The sequence below is a fragment of the Scyliorhinus torazame genome, chromosome 10, assembly GCF_047496885.1.
Source record: "Scyliorhinus torazame isolate Kashiwa2021f chromosome 10, sScyTor2.1, whole genome shotgun sequence".
Lineage (NCBI taxonomy): Eukaryota > Metazoa > Chordata > Chondrichthyes > Carcharhiniformes > Scyliorhinidae > Scyliorhinus > Scyliorhinus torazame.
The window spans coordinates 173,157,345-173,174,962 of record NC_092716.1 but is presented as its reverse complement, the minus strand read 5'-3'; the positions used below and the strand labels follow the sequence as shown (position 1 = coordinate 173,174,962).

At 51.6% G+C, this 17,618-nt stretch overlaps 1 long non-coding RNA gene across 3 annotated transcripts in view; it reads left to right on the top strand.

Annotated features, from left to right (window-relative positions):
• Positions 1-14,495: 14,495 nt before the first annotated feature.
• Positions 14,496-17,618, top strand: part of LOC140431044 (uncharacterized) — an 80,217-nt gene continuing 77,094 nt past the window's right edge. For all 3 annotated transcript variants that reach the window (XR_011949596.1, XR_011949595.1, XR_011949594.1), the window contains exon 1: positions 14,496-15,407. This is a non-coding gene — a long non-coding RNA (uncharacterized lncRNA). The remainder of the gene's footprint in view (positions 15,408-17,618) is intronic.

The following is a 17,618-nucleotide window of genomic DNA, read 5'->3' as shown; positions in this document are numbered from 1 at the left end:
GGACCTTCAGCCCTCCACCCTTGGCCAAAACATGAAAGAACAAAGAACAATCCAGCAGAGTTACAGGTCCTTCGGCCCTGTATGGATGTATCGGTATGGATGAGATTAACTAGGCTAGATGGCCTTTGTCATCCATAATTATCTTGCAACTAGAGGGTGGAATCATGACTGGATTCTGTTTATTTTGCTGCTAATTAAAGTTTGCTATGAGCAGGCTTTGTGGGGTGAGATTGCCAGGACTGTGAATCATTAACCTGTTTTACACTGCACATGATTCTCCCTCATTTTCCCATTGACTTCAATCTTGCCCGTAGCCTGGTTACCTATTATCGCACTCTACGGTGATGCTTTTTATGAGTTTTTTGTGGTACAAAATATTGTGATAGTGATATTGCATAGTAGATATTGAAAATATATTGTAGTGAAAATGTGTAAAGACTTGCTGATCAAGAAAACAGAGATATGGGGCGAGATTCTCCGACCCCCCACCAGGTCGGAGAATCGCCGTGGGCCGTCGTGAATTCCGCCCCCGCCGCCCGCCGAATTCTCCAAAGGAGAAAAGTTGGCGGGGCGTCAATCGCGCCGCACGCCTCGGAGAATGGTACGGGTGGGCGCGAGGCAATGGATTTCGGGGCTGCCAATATTCTCCCGTCCAGATGGTCACGTCGGCGTAAATCAAAACACCTTTAAATCGGCGTCAACCAGTGCTCAAGGTTGACGCCGACCAGCGTGGAGGTGGGTGACGGGGTCCGTGCCGGGGAGGGGGACGGGCGGGGACGGGGACGGGGGTCCGTGCCGGTGGGGGGGGGGGGGGGGCGTGCCGGTGGGGGGGACGGGGGGTGGGGCGTGCCGGGGACGGGGGTCCGTGCCGGGGAGGGGGACGGGGGACGGAGGGGGATGGGGGACGGAGGGGGACGGGGGACGGGGAGGTGCGTGCCGGGGAGGAGAACGGGGACAGGGGGTCCGTGCCGGTGAGGGGGACGGGGGGTCCGTGCCGGGGAGGGGGACGGGGGGGGTGTGCGTGCCGGGGGGGTCCATGCCAGGGAGGGGGACGGGGCGGGGGTGTCCGTGCCGGGGAGGGGGACGGGGAGGTGCGTGCCGGGGAAGGGGGGGGGGAAACGGGGACAGGGGGTCCGTGCCGGGGAGGGGGACGGGGGGTCCGTGCCGGGGAGGGGGACGGGGGGGGGGCGTGCCGGTGGGGGGGAGGGGGGTGCGTGCCGGGGAGGGGGGGGAGGTGCGTGCCGGGGGGGTCCGTGCCAGGGAGGGGGACGGGACGGGGCGGGGGTGTCCGTGCCGGGGAGGTGCGTGCCGGGGAGGGGGGGGGGGGGAGAACGGGGACAGGGGGTCCGTGCCGGGGAGGGGGACGGGGGGTCCATGCCGGGGAGGGGGACGGGGAAGTGCGTGCCGGGGAGGGGGGATGCGAGGGCAAGTGAGTTGGTCCACCTGGCCAGGTGCCAGCCTCCAACAGTCGGACCCATGTGGTCCATGCCACCTGGCTGGGGGGAGGAGGGGGTATAGGCAATGATGACGTGTGGCCCCGCCCCGCCCGCCCGCCCGCAGGCCGTCATGTTTTCCGGTCAGCCAGCGATGTTGGCTGCCGTGGTGGCAGCCGCTCATGTCTATGTTGCCCTGGATGAGGAGGAGGAGGAGGAGGAGGAGCGTGCCAGAGAGGCGGCGCAGGCTGCCGCAGAGGGGCAGGCGACAGCCAACCAGGCTGGAGGGACACCCGCCCGACAGGATGAGGAGGGGGAGGAGGACGTCACAGCCCCACGGCAACGGAGGCACCCGAGGACGCCCCGTGTGTACTGGCCCCGGCTGTCGTACCAGGACCCCGCGGTCCGGGAATGCTGGAGTAGACTCCGGATGAGCCGGGAAACCGTGGCACACATCTGCCACCTGCTGGCATACCTATCACCGCATGGCACTGGCGGGGGACACCCTCTCCCCGTGTCCGTCAAGGTTACGGTGGCCCTGAACCTTTATGCAACGGGGTCATTTCAGGCACCGAGTGGGGACCTGTCCGGCATATCGCAGACATCGGTGCACCGGTGCATCCGGGCAGTGACAGACGCCCTATATGCCATTGCGCACCGCTACATCCGCTTCCCTGTGGACCGGGCCAGCCAAGTTGCCCGGGCCGTGGGCTTCTCTGCCGTGGCCGGGTTCCCCATGGTCCAGGGCGCGATTGATGGGATGCACGTCACCGTGCGGCCACCTGCAGAGAACAGGGCCGTGCTCACCAATAGGAAGGGGATCTATTCGATGAACATACAGGTGGTTTGCGACGACCGCATGATGATCCTGCACGTCTGCGCCTGTTACCCGGACAGTGTACATGACTCATACGTGTTGTCGCGTTCATCCATCCCCGGCATGTACGAGGGACACCATCCCCGGCTGAGGGGCTGGTTGCTGGGCGACAGGGGCTACCCATTGCGATCGTGGCTGATGACGCCTATACGGAGGCCACGCAATGAGGCGGAGAACCGCTACAATGATGCCCATGTAGCGACAAGGGGAGTGATAGAGAGGTGCTTTGGCGTGCTGAAGATGCGTTTCAGGTGCCTGGACCTCTCTGGGGGCGCCCTCCAGTATCGGTCAGATAGGGTTGGCCGCATCATTGTAGTGTGCTGCGTCCTGCACAATATAGCCCAGCAGAGGGGCGATGTGCCACAGGCAGAGGACGGCGGAGTGAAGGAGCAGCAGGAAGAGGCGCAGTCCTCCCCAGATGAGGGGGATGGGGGCAATGGTCAGGGCAGACGGGTTGGCATGGGCGGGTGGCTGTTCACCATTACCGGCTGGGCCAGCGGCCACGGGACAGGCTGATAGACGCCCGCTTCACTGACTAGATGGGCGTGGGAATCGGGTAGTATGACCACAGACCGCACACCATGGCAACACCCGACCACCCACACCCCCCACCCATCCACCCACCCAGCACCCACACCACCCGCATGCACACCACCCCCCATTGCCGATACACCTGCGGCACAACGGCTGGGCTCTCACAGTTGCCGGTGGACGCATGTCTATTGCAGGCCATGGAGGATGATGACAACCCGCTCTGCGATGAGCTCCTGGTTCCACATCGTTGGACGATGTCTGACCCATGGCCACAGTACCACCATCCACCTGGACCATCCCTGTATACGGCTGTGACACTGCAGCGCACGGTCCCGATCACTGCCCGGGGGGATGTTGATGGCGGCCCAGGGGGAAGGGGGCAGACTCACCTGGGGCTGAGGTAAGACCACCCCTCACATACACTTGCGCTCAACGTACATGACACCCCCCGCACGCTTTGGACAGAGCACAAAGGCAGCTTCTGTAGGTGTAACATTGACTTTAATAACGAAAGGAGTTCATGCACGTGCCCTAGCCCCTAAAACTCATCTGTGCCCTGCACCCGTGCCAACTTACTCAGTGTCTAATTGTTTGGCCTTACGGGCCCTTTGACTACGCCTAGGTGGTTCCCCAGATGGTACAGCAGAACTGGAGGTGGAGTCCTGCGATTCCTGCCCTCTGACACGGGATCCCTTGGCGGCCGTTTCCTGGGGCGTCCTGGCCTAGATGGGCCAGGCTGCGGCCCGGGCGACTGGGATGGCGAGCTGCCAGCCTGTCCTGCCCGTTGCCCACCCGATGCACCTGTTCCGGGACCTCCCCTACAATGGGACCCGGAACAGGCCCCAGCACCTCCTCCTCCCTCGGGGTGCCCGATGGCCCCAGGCCTCTACATGGGTGGGGGATGCGAAGGAACTGGCCATCCGACGCCCCCCCGACATCTGGCGCTGCCAGTCCTGGAGGCCCATGCTGGTATCGACAGGGGTCTGCAGGTTTGCAAACTCTGTCTGTGACTGTGCGACGCCGGCTCGCACATGGGCAATGGCGCCGATGCCCTCAGCGATGGCCTGCTGAGACTGGGCCATGGCCTGCTGAGACTGGGCCATGGCCTTCAGAGACTGTGCCACGGAGTTGAGCCCCTCTGCCATCTGCCGCTGGCGCTGGCTCATGGCCTCCTGTGAGAGGGCAGCCATGTCCTGGGCCACAGACGCTGCCTGTACGGAAAGCCACAGGCCTCGCAAACTGCTCCCCATGTCTGACACCGTCGCACCCATTGCCTCCACCGCGGACGCCACCTGTACGGTGTCAGCCTGGGTGGCACGCATGACCGGCACCACTGCCAGCTCCTGGACGCGGGTGGACTCCTCCACCTGCGAGTGCAGCCGCCGCAAGCTGGCCGTCACCCTCTTCGCTCATTCCAGGTTCGGGCTGCCCTCCGACCGCCCGGCCCCTCTACTGCTCCTACCTCCACCTGCTGTACCGGGACGGCTGTGTTGTGCGCACCAGTGAGTGTACCAGACGCCTCATCACTAAAGTGCCCAACCGAGGTGACTGTCTCTGCGATGGTGGAGGGTGTTGGAGACAGCAGTGGCGTTGTGTCGTGCGCATTGTCCGACTCTGAGTCCATGGCACTTTGGGGTGGCAGTTCGTCTCCGCCCATCCAATCTGTGTCACTGTCCTGTATTTCAGTTTCCTGGGTAGGGGTGTCCTGGGTAGGGGTGTCCTGGGTTGTGGTTTCGTGGCTCGGCTGTGACGGGGGCCTGTGGCTGCCCCTCTCGTCGCTGGGTGGCACACGCCTGCGTCGCCGCACCCGCATAAGACGGGGGCGCCGTCTCCCTGTTGCTCCAGGTCTCTCCGTCTCCCGTGGTCTCCGAGGGGCATCGTGCGGGCGTCGCATGCCAGAGGGCCCAGGTCTCTCCGTCTCCCGTGGTCTCCGAGGGGCATCGTGTGGGCGTCGCATGCCAGAGGGTCCGGGTCTCTCCGTCTCCCGTGGTCTCCGAGGGGCATCGTGCGGGCGTCGCATGCCAGAGGGTCCGGGTCTCTCCGTCTCGCGTGGTCTCCGAGGGGCATCCTGCGGGCGGTCTGCATCTGCGGGGATGGGTGCCTCGACGTTTGCTCCTGCGATACACAATGAAGCATCCATGGTTAGACAAGCAGGCAGTGATCAGGTGATATGGGGGAGGGGGATATGGGGAGGGGGGATATGGGGGAGGGGGGATATGAGGGAGGGGGGATATGGGGAGGGGGGATATGAGGGAGGGAGATATGGGGGAGGGGGGTTATGGGGGATATGGGGAGGGGGATATGTGGGATATGGGGGAGGGGGTATATGGGGAGGGGAGATATGGGGTATATGGGGGAGGGGGGATATGGGGAGGGGAGATATGGGGTATATGGGGGAGGGGGGATATGGGGGAGGGGAGATATGGGGTATATGGGGGAGGGGGGATATGGGGGAGGGGAGATATGGGGTATATGGGGGAGGGGGGATATGGGGGAGGGGGGATATGGGTGGGGGGATATGGGGGAGGGGGGATATGGGGGAGGGGGGATATGGGGGATATTGATATCGGGCAGGGGGGGGGGGAGGCTCACCCTGCCTGCTCTGACGAGGTCGTTCACCTTCTTGTGGCACTGGGTGCCTGTCCGTGGTGTCAGGGCCACAGCGGTGACGGCCTCTGCCACCTCCCTCCACAGACGCCGGCTGTGGCGTGGGGCGACTCTGCGGCCGTGTCCGGGATACAGGGCCTCCCTCCTCTGCTCCACTGCGTCAAGGAGCGCCTCAATGTCGCGGGACTGGAACCTCGGGGCTGAGCGGCGGGCGGCCATCCGGTCGGGTCTTTTGGTCGGGTGGGGGGAGCAGCGCGTCTTATGAGCCGTCACGCGTGAAACACGTGAGCCAGCGTGGATAGCATCACGTTGCTGCTAGCCCATTCCGGGCCGGAGACTTTGTGACGTTTGGGGCGGCGTGATGCAGGTGGGATTTGCGCCGTTTTGGGCGCCGGTCGGCGGACATCGCGCCGATATCGGAGAATCCCGCCCATGATTGCGAACCATTCAGTCTTTGTCTTCTGGACTCTAAAGGTTGTGCAGCACAGAGATGTCGAAGGGAGCCAACACTTGTCACTGAAAGCGAAGAGCTGTGTTGTTCAATCATCCACTTTGTTGCTCAGGAATCATTTGAACTTTCTACCCTGAGATTACTGATAAAATAGAATCCAATTACCCCCCTTACCTGAAATTACTGATAAAATAGAATCCAATTACCCCCTTACCTGAAATAATTACATTGAATAATATCAATCACCCAGGCAGAAGAAAGTCTTCATCTACAGAATGGAAAATATCTTTTTTTTAAATAAATTTAGAATACCCAATTTATTTTTCCAAATATTTTTTCTCCAATTAAGGGGCAATTTAGCGTGGCCAATCCACCTACCCTGCACATCTTTGGGTTGTGGGGTGACAATGATGTTAAAGTAAAATTTGTACTTTTTGACTTTTGTAGTAGTTACACTGGTATCACCTACCTATAGGACGTACACAAACTAACACTGCATTAAGTAATTGCTGTTCTTAATATTAATGACCGTGCTGCATATATATCAGATGACAACAGTAGACATCATTTTATGAGTATCTTTTAGTAATTGTTTGGTGAATTGATTGGCGAATGAGGGGGAGGGTTAAAGTGGGGTGGGTCAAGAGCGGCATGTGGTGCAGTGGTTAGCACTGGGACTGCGGCGCTGAGGACCCGGGTTCGATCCCGGCTGTGGGTCGCTGTCTGTGTGGAGTTTGCACATTCTCCCCATGTTTGCGTGGGTTTCACCCCCACAATCCAAAGATGTGCAGGTTAGGTGGTTTGGCCACGCTAAATTGCCCCTTAATTGGAGAAAAAATATTTGGGTACTCTAGATTTATAAAACAAAAGTGGGGTGCGTCATGGGCGGCGGGGGCGGGGGGGGGGGGGGGGATAGGTAGAGATAAGGGGCCTGGAAACGGGAGTAACATCAAGGACCATGATTTATCCCTGGCCCTGCGAAGATGAGTGAGGGTAGAGCCTTCAGCCTGCATTGCGCAGGTCAAGGAGACACAGCCTGAGTGAGTGAGACACAGACAGAGTGAGAATTTGGTAGTGAGGTAACCAGGAAAGGTAAGTGGTTAATCTAATTTTGCTGTTTTTCAGTTAAAGGTGCAGTGTAGATTAGTGTCTGATTAGCTGAAGCTGCCCCCACCCTAATTGCTGAGAGGCAGTTATCTGGCAATCACCTGAGGCCTGTTAAGGGGCACAAAGGTACACATTGTTTTCTTCTCTTTGAAGTTTTAGTGTGAGTCATCCTAAAGTCTGTATAAAAGACAGACAGAAAGCGCACATTAGTAAGCATTGCGCAGGTCAAGAAGACACAGCCTGAGTGAGTGAGACACAGACAGAGTGAGAATTTGGTAGTTTGGTGCAGTGAGGTAATTCGGTGAAGAGTGGGAGAAGGTGCTTTTTCCCTACTGTTTTGTTCTCTCTTTCTTCAAGCCTAATTTCGGGAGCCATTCGGAGGAGGAGGAGCAGTCTCTGTGAGTATAAAAACCTAACGGTAACTTCCTGTTTTCCAGTTTTTTCTCCAAAAGTAACGTCAGAGGGAAGCTGTGATCTGATTGGTTGATAGCAAATCTGCCCCAAATTTTAAAAAAAACACAGCTAAACCCATAAACTTAAATTAAACTGATTAATTAATTAGTGATGGCTGGTCAGGTGATGTGCTTGAGCTGCTTGATGTGGGAGCTGGCAGATCCCATTGCGAGCTGCAGTGACCACATCTGCAGTAAGTGTTGGCTGCTCGAAGAGCTCCGGCTCAGAGTTGATGAGCTGGAGTCTGAGCTTCAAACACTGAGGCACATCCGGGAGGGGGAGACTTACCTGGACACTGTGTTTCAGGAGGCAGCCACACCTGTCAGAGTAAGTAGTTTAAATCCTGCCAGTGGCCAGGGACAGCAGGGCGTGACTGCAAGTCAGGCAGGTAAAGGGAACCAGCAGTCAGGAACTCAGGAGCCTCAACCCTTGACTCTGTCCAACAGGTTTGAGGCACTTGCTCCCTGTGTGGATGGCGAACAGGGCTGCAGGAAGGATGAGTCAGCTGACCAAGGCACCATGGTTCAGCAGGCCATTCAAGGGGAGGGAGTAGATAGGCAAGTTGTAGTTGTAGGGGATTCTATTATCAGGGGGATAGATAGTATCCTTTGTGAGCAGGATAAAGAGTCCCACATGGTATGTTGCCTGCCCCGGTGCTAGGGTGTGGGACATCTCTGACCGGCTTGAAAGGATACTGGAGAGGGAGGGGGAGGATCCAGTTGTTGTGGTCCATGTCGGTACCAACAACATAGGCAAGTCTAGGAAAGAGGACCTGTTTAGAGATTATAAAGAGCTAGGATTCAAATTAAAAAACAGGTCCTCAAGGGTCATAATCTCCGGATTACTGCCCGAGCCACGTGCAAATTGGCATAGGGAGGCAAGAATAAGGGAAGTTAACACGTGGCTGAAAGAGTGGTGTGGGAAAGAGGGGTTCCTTTTCATGGGACACTGGCATCAGTTTTGGGACAGGGGGGACCTATGCCATTGGGATGGTCTCCACCTGAACCGAGCTGGGACCAGTGTTCTGGCGAAAAGAGTAAATAGGGTGGTCAATAGGACTTTAAACTAGAGATTGGGGGGGGGGGGGGGGGGTCAGGGAACCAAGAGGTGAAGTAATCAGTGGGAAGCGTAGCAGCTTAGGAATACAAAAAAGCACAAAAAGACAAAACTCAGGAGAGGTTACGATAGTCCCCATCCCACAAAATATGACACAGTGTATGGAAAGGCTCAGTAAACCAAGGTCTACCACACTAAGAAAACAAAAAGGGACGGTCAATAGAGAATTAAAGGTGCTATATTTAAATGCGCGCAGTGTACGGAACAAGGTAGATGAGCTTGTGGCCCAGATTATGACTGGCAGGTATGATGTGGTAGGCATCACAGAGACATGGTTGCAGGGGTTCAGGACTGGCATTTAAACATCCAGGGATTCACAACCTATCGAAAAGACAGAGAGGTGGGCAGAGGGGGCGGGTTGCCTTGTTAATTAGGAATGAAATTAAATCAATAGCACTAAACGACATAGGGTCAGATGATGTGGAGTCTGTGTGGGTAGAGTTGAGGAACCACAAAGGCAAAAAAACCATAATGGGAGTTATGTACAGGCCTCCTAACAGGGGCACAAAATGCACCACAAAATAGAAAGTGCATGTCAGAAAGGCAAGGTCACAGTGATCATGGGGGACTTCAATATGCAGGTGGACTGGGTAAATAATGCTGCCAGTGGACCCAAGGAAAGGGAATTCATTGAATGTTTACAGGAGGTCTTTTTGGAACAGCTTGTGATGGAGCCCACGAGGGAACAGGCCATTCTGGACTTAGTGTTATGTAATGAGCCAGACTTGATTAAAGATCTTAAAGTAAGGGAGCACTTAGGAGGCAGTGATCATAATATGGTAGAATTCAATCTCCAATTTGAAAGAAAGAAGGTAGAATCAGATGTAAAGGTGTTACAGTTAAATAAAGGTAACTACAGGGGCATGAGGGAGGAACTGATGAAAATCGAATGGGAGCAGAGCCTAGTGGGAAAGATAGTAGAACAGCAATGGCAGGAGTTTCTGGGAGTAATTGACACAGTACAGAGGTTCATCCCAAAGAAAAGAAAGGTTATCAGAGGGGGGATTAGGCAGCCATGGCTGACAAAGGAAGTTAGGGAATGCATCAAAGCAAAAGAGAAAGCCGATAATGTGGCAAAGAGTAGTGGGAAGTCAGAAGATTGGGAAGGCTACAAAAACAAACAGAGGATAACAAAGAGAGAAATAAGGAAAGAGAGGATCAAATATGAAGGTAGGCGAGCCAGTAACATTAGGAATGATAGTAAAAGTTTCTTTAAATACATTAAAAACAAACGGGAGGCAAAAGTTGACATTGGGCCGCTCCAAAATGACGCTGGTAATTTTGTGATGGGAGACAAGGAAATAGCTGAGGAACTAAATAAGTACTTTGCGTCAGTCTTCACAGCAGAAGACATGAGTAATATCCCAACAATTCCGGAGAGTCAGGGGGCAGAGTTGAATATGGTAGCCATCACAAAGGAGAAAGTGCTAGAGAAACTAAGAGGTCTAAAAATTGATAAATCTCCGGGCCCAGATGGGCTACATCCTAGAGTTCTAAAGGAGATAGCTGAAGAAATAGTGGAGGCGTTAGTTATGATCTTTCAAAAGTCACTGGAGTCAAGGAAAGTCCCAGAGGATTGGAAAATCGCTGTTGTAACCCCCCTGTTCAAGAAGGGAACAAGGAAAAAGATGGAAAATTATAGGCCAATTAGCCTAACCTCGGTTGTTGGCAAGATTCTAGAATCCACTGTTAAGGATGAGATTTCTAAATTCTTGGAAGTGCAGGGTCGGATTAGGACAAGTCAGCATGGATTTAGTAAGGGGAGGTTGTGCCTGACAAACCTGTTAGAGTTCTTTGAAGAGATAACAAATAGGTTAGACCAAGGAGAGCCAATGGATGTTATCTATCTTGACTTCCAAAAGGCCTTTGATAAGGTGCCTCACGGGAGACTGCTGAGTAAAATAAGGGCCCATGGTATTCGAGGCAAGGTACTAATATGGATTGACGATTGGCTGTCAGGCAGAAGGCAGAGAGTTGGGATAAAAGGTTCTTTTTCGGAATGGCAACCGGTGACGAGTGGTGTCCCGCAGGGTTCAGTGTTGGGGCCACAGCTGTTCTCTTTATATATTAACGATCTAGATGACGGGACTGGGGGCATTCTGGCTAGGTTTGCCGATGTAACAAAGATAGGTGGAGGGGCAGGTAGTATGGAGGAGGTGGGGAGGCTGCAGAAAGATTTAGACAGTTTAGGAGAGTGGTCCAAGAAATGGCTGATGAAATTCAACGTGGGCAAGTGCGAGGTCTTGCACTTTGGAAAAAAGAATAGAGGCATGGACTATTTTCTAAACGGTGACAAAATTCATAATGCTGAAGTGCAAAGGGACTTGGGAGTCCTAGTCCAGGATTCTCTAAAGGTAAACTTGCAGGTTGAGTCCGTAATTAAGAAAGCAAATGCAATGTTGTCATTTATCTCAAGAGGCTTGGAATATCAAAGCAGGATGTACTTCTGAAGCTTTATAAAGCATTAGTTAGGCCCCATTTAGAATACTGTGAAGAACATACTGGCACTGGAGCAGGTCCAGCAGAGATTCACACGGATGATCCCAGGAATGGTAGGCCTAATATACGATGAACGTCTGAGGATCCTGGGAATATATTCATTGGAGTTTAGGAGGTTGAGGGGAGATCTAATAGAAACTTACAAGATAATGAATGGCTTAGATAGGGTGGATGTAGGGAAGTTGTTTCCATTAGCAGGGGAGACTAGGACCCGGGGGCACAGCCTTAGAATAAAAGGGAGTCACTTTAGAACAGAGATGTGGAGAAATTTCTTCAGCCAGAGTGTGGTGGGTCTGTGGAATTCATTGCCACAGAGGGCGGTGGAGGCCGGGACGTTGAGTGTCTTTAAGACAGAAGTTGATAAATTCTTGATTTCTCGAGGAATTAAGGGCTATGGAGAGAGAGCGCGGGTAAATGGAGTTGAAATCAGCCATGATTGAATGGTGGAGTGGACTCGATGGGCCGAATGGCCTTACGTCCGCTCCTATGTCTTATGGTCTCTACTCATTGGAGTTTAGAAGAAACTATGTGATCTTTTTGAAATATATAAAATTCTAAGGGGCTTGATAAAGCAAATGCCGAGAGGATGTTTCTCCCCTTGTATGGAAATCTACAACTAGGGGGCACGGTTTAAAAATAAGGGGGAGGATTCTCCGTTTAGGAGAATATGTTCTCCCCCCTGGAACTGAATTGCACTAGTTTTGCGATCTACTTGCGTTTGCAAAGCGGGATGCAATTCATTGTTCCATGCCATGCAAATTTATGGATGGCGTAGAGTACGAGGGATTCCCCATATTGGGCCACAATCTTGAGCGAGGGGGCTGAAAGTGGAGTCCCATGGCCGGCCACACCTCCGCACTGCAAGTCGGCCCCTCCCCCCCACTGCACCACAGGTTAGCTCTGACCCACCCACATCCCCTCACTACACGGCAGCCCCCTAACCACAAATTGCCTGAATGTCCCACTTACCCCTAGATACAGGGGTGACCTGGCTCTTCCTCCCCCCCGACCCCTGTAATGCAAATTTATGGATGGCGTAGAGTACGAGGGATTCCCCATATTGGGCCACAATCTTGAGCGAGGGGGCTGAAAGTGGAGTCCCATGGCCGGCCACACCTCCGCACTGCAAGTCGGCCCCTCCCCCCCACTGCACCACAGGTTAGCTCTGACCCACCCACATCCCCTCACTACACGGCAGCCCCCTAACCACAAATTGCCTGAATGTCCCACTTACCCCTAGATACAGGGGTGACCTGGCTCTTCCTCCCCCCCGACCCCTGTAATAGGGTGACCCCCCCCCCCCCCCCCCAGGGACTCCTGTAATATGGGACCCCCCCCTCCCCACAGAGACTCCCTGCCTAAAGGAAGCCCCCCCCACATACAGACATCCCCCCACCCCCAGAAAAGGGACCCCTATCTGGAAGCTAGAGATCTGTCCAGACAGCAGCTGTGGGAACCATTATAACTAATACTTACCTTGCAGCACCACATGTCCATTCCTCGAAGGAGAACAGCAGTGCCTGCCTCTGGTTCCCACAGATCCAGTATCTGCAATCCATTCATGGCTTTCAAGTAGTGCTTTCTGATTGACAACTCATAAAAGCCGCCTGTAGCTCTGATCCATTCATAACCAGAGGGCATAGGTTTAAGGTGAGAGGGGAGAAATACAAAAGGGTCCAGGGGAGCAATGTTTTCACACAGAGGGTAATGAGGGTTTCTAACGAGCTGCCAGAGGTTGTAGTAGAGACGGGTACAATTTTGTCTTTTCAAAAGCATTTAGTTGTTGGCCTTCATTACGAGGCATTTTGAGTACAGGAGCAGGGATTGTGTTGTTGCAATTATACAGGGCCTTGCTGAGGCCACACCTAGAATATTGTGTGCAGTTGTGGTCTCCTTTTCTGTGGAAAGATGTTCCTGCTCTCAAGGGAGTGGAGTTTAGGTTTACCAGACTGATTCCGGGGATGGCAGGACTGTCACATGGAGAGTGATTGACTAGGTTAGGATTGTTCTCGCTGGAGTTCAGAAGAATGAGGGGGATCTCATAGAGACTTTAAAATTCTAACAGGACTAGACAGGGGATATGCAGGGAAGATGTTCCCGATGGTGGCTGTGTCCAGAACCAGGGGTCACAGTCTGAGGATTCAGGGTAAATCATTTCGGACAGATATAAGGAGACATTTCTTCACCCAAAGAGTGGTGAGCCTTTGGAATTCATTACCACAGGAAGTAGTTGATGCTAAAACATGAATATATTCAAGAGGCGGCTAGATATAGCACTTGGGGCGAATGGGATCAAAGGTTATGAAGAGAAAGCAGGATTAGGATATTGAGGTGGATGATCAGCCATGATCGTGATAAATGGCTGAGCAGGCTTGGAAGGCCAAAAGGCCCCCTCCTGCTCCTATCTTCTATGTATCTATGTATATATCTAGACAGTTATATGGGAAAGATGGGTATAGAGAGATATGGGCCAATTGCGGGCAATTGGGACTGGCTTAGTAGAACAAACTGGGCAGCAGAGACAAGTTGGACCGAAGGGCCTGTTTTAATGATGTTTTAAACCTCTATGGCTCTATGATATCCCTTCATGCTTAAGTGGTGAAATCCCAATGTTTGTAAACATTGCCTACATCAAAGTGCTGCACAGAACTCTATCACGCTGCCAGCAAGGAGTTGGAACATGGCGTTTGCCGATCCCGATTTTGCTCCGACGCCTGATTCTCCGTCCCATTGGAGAACACATTCTGGGCATTCCAGGGACTGAGCATCTGTCCCTTCTTCTCTGAGGGTCATCAGTGTTTGGAATTCTCTTCCCCAATGATCAGCCGAGTCTGCATCATTGAATATACTTAGGCTGAACGACAAGGAAGTCCAAAGTTATGGAGGGCAGGCAGAAAAGTAAAGTTAAGGCCACAATCAGATCAGCTAGGATCTTGGTTCAATTTTGGAGCAAGTTTGGAGACTGAATGGCTTATTCCTGCTCCTATTTCATATATAATTTATTCTGCCAGGTTATTGATGCCCTCCTGTAATTTATTGCAGTTCTCCTCAGTATAGACTCTCTCCTTTGCAAACCAAACTTTTCCCAACCAAAATTGACAAAAAGGATCACAATACCGGGACGTTAGCGGGAGCCATCTTTGTGTGACCTGCTTTCACATGTTGTCACTGGAAGTCCCCCAAAATGGTAAGTTAAAATAAGTTTATTTCCTACTCGCAGTGAGGAAATACAGCAGGAAAAGAGCACCTCTAGTCCCAGCCAGGACCATCCGAAGATGGGGATTTATTTTGGGGATTTAACAAGCCCCACTGTTGGGCCTCCGCCCCTCAGTAGGGGAGGTCGTATTCCACAAGCCCCACGGGGAGATCGATCGTGGGGCTCGTGGGGGTTATACCCCCCCCCCCCCCCCCCAAATACCATGAGCTCCTATCTTGTGCAGCAATAATTGCAGAGGAGCTGGCCTCCCGGCAGTCCTCTTTCTTGTCCTCACATGTAGTGATTACATCATACTGCCTGATAAGACCACTGTACCCCTCAACCTCTCCTAAACCCTTGCTATTCAATTGCCTAACAGTCTCTCTTTCGCAAACCTGTGTTTTCCTATTGGATGTGACGGTATTCTGGATAAAACCGTTCAGAAATAACGTTGCAGCCCATACAATGTGCTCTGCCATATCTTAGGCTGGCCTTATTTTATTAACTTAATTTGTTATTCAACAATTATTTGTAGTTGTATTAGTAGTTTAAGCTATAAATTTAATGCAGTAATTATGTTTCCATGTCCTAGTTCAAAGCATTGCCCTATTTTAGTGGAATAAAATCCTAAAAATCACCTATCTGCCCAACTAATTAATACCTCCAGCCCTCAGTTCTAAGGTCTCACTGACTCCCACTCTCTCTCTTAGACCGCTGCTTGTTTGTAAAATATTACAACAGCCCCTCACTGCCTCATTCGCCAAGTTCCCTGAGTTAAGTACTCTATTTAAGTAGTGCTCATGCTATTTACTTCATGCCTTAGCAAACTCTTCCTGTATTTATATTAGCAAAAATTCCAGGGACCAGTGTTAATCAGCTACCAAATTAACTATGCAACTTGTTTACCATTGACTAGCATTGTTATATCATTTCTCATTGTTGATCTGGAAGATTAATGTATGTGTACATTGGGTAAGGATAGAATTTGGTTAACCGATGATTCACCCCATTTCTCTCCCACCTTTGCATGCAACACCTCAATTACACATGAGGAATTACCAATTAGATGAGATAATGGAGGATCGCTAGCTCCTGTAGGCCCACGCCCCAACAAGGATCAGCAACTTAAGGCATGTAAGTTAAAAAGAATTGGAAAATGACAAGAGATGATTGAGTCAGCTTGGAGGCCAAGAGAGGTCATGTTTCAGATCTTTACAAAAACATATTCCAATATTTCTTTCTGGGAATTTATAGCTGGAAAGATTTGTAAGAACTGAAATTCAGCTCCGCTTAGCAAGATAGAAAATGCAAACCAGGACTTTAATTGCTCATGGTCATGAGAATGTACAGTGGTGAACTTTTAACTCCTTTTCACTTATTTTTCTAACTATATTTGAGGAAATGCACATAATTATGGCAGGAAAGGTGGAATGGAAGGACTTTCCCTCTCCCTCACCCCACTGTCACCTTCAGAAAATGAGAAAGCTTTCAAGGGGCTGGTTTAGCACAGTGGGCTGAACAGCTGGCTTGTAATGCAGAACAATGCCAGCAGCGCGGGTTCAATTCCCGTACTGGCCTCCCCGAACAGGCGCCGGAACGTGGCGACTAGGGACTTTTCATAGTAACTTAATTGAAGCCTACTTGTGACAATAAGCGATTATTATTATCCCCTTTAGTATGAGCAGTTTGACATAAACTACTGATCTATTAATCAACAACATAGTCTGATCAGAATAGCCCCATTCCAGACAATAGTTATCAAATATCAGAATTTGCCATCACCATGCTTTTAGTCATAGTCATAGAGTTTTACAGCACAGAAAGAGGCCCTTTAGCTCTTCGTGTTTATGCTGGCCATCAAGCACCTATTTATTCCAATCCCATTTTCCAGCACTTGTCCATAGCCTTGTATGATATGGTTTTTCACCTGCTCATCTAAATGCTTCTTAAATGTTGATGGTTCCTGCCTCTACCACCCTTTCAGACAGTGAGTTCCAGATTCCCACCACCGTCTGGGTGAAAAGGTTTTTCCTCAAATTCCTTCTCAATCTCCTGCTGCTTACCTTAAATCTACACTCCCTGGTTATTGACCCTCTACTAAAGTTTCTTCCTATTTACCCTATCTATATCCCTCATAATTTTGTACACCTCAATCAGGCCCCCCTCAACCTTCTGTACTCTAAGAAAAACAACCCCATATTATTCAGCTTATCTTCACAGCTGAAATGCTCCAGCCCAGGCAACATCCTGGTGAATGTCCTCAGCACCCTTTCCAGTGCAATCACATCCTTTCTGTGGTAACCAGAATGGCACACAGTACTCTATCTGCGGCTGAACGAGTGTTTTATACTGCTCCAACATAACTTTCCTGCTCTTATATTCTCTACCTCGGCTAATGCCTTCTTAACCATCTTATCTAGCTGTCCTGCTGCCTTCACAGATCTTTGGACATATACCCCAAGGACTCCTGGTCTCCTGTACTTCCTAGCATTCTACCATTCATTGTGCATTCCTTTGACTTGTTCGTCCTCCCAAAATGCATCAGCTCACACTTTTCAGGGTTAAAATTCCATTTGGCATTGTTCTGCCCATCTGACCAGCCTGTCCATATCTTCCTGTAATCTAAGGCTTTCCTTCTCATTATTTACCACACCACCAATTTTTGTGTCATCTGCAAACTTACTGATCATAGCATCCCACATTCGTGTCTAGAATATTAATGCGCATTACAAACAGCAAAAGACCCAGCACTCAGTGCAATACTGGACACAGGCTGATTAAAGTGCCTGAGTCTTTGAAGACAAATTTTCTGAAGGCGAGAGACTGTGGGTGAGATTCTCTGACCTCCTCGTGGCATGTTTCTCAGTGGCAGAAGATGGCCCACAATTGTCTGTCAGCTGGATCTTCTGGTCCCACTGCTGTCAATGAGATTTCCCACTGAATCCATCCCAAGCTTGTCATAATATCCACTCATGTATATAATGAGATGCAGACAGGCAGTGATTGACGCACAGGATAACCAATGAACACACACGACACATAACAACCAATCACCAGACAGGACACCACCACTATAAAGCACACAGGGCAATAAGACTCTCCCTCTCTCTACAGGACACAGCTACTGAGATAGTAAGAGTGCACAAGCCAGTGAGCACTATCACCATGAGGTAGAGAATTAGTCTGGTTAAGGCAGTAGGAGGTTATCAGTTAGATTGATAGAGGTTCAACTCACAGCAGACTATGTACAGCAATGTGGAAGTTCAATAAAACAGTGTTGGACCAACTCCTATGTCAGAAGCCTGTTTCTAGTTTCACTGCATCCAGTTGCAGTCAACGTGGAAG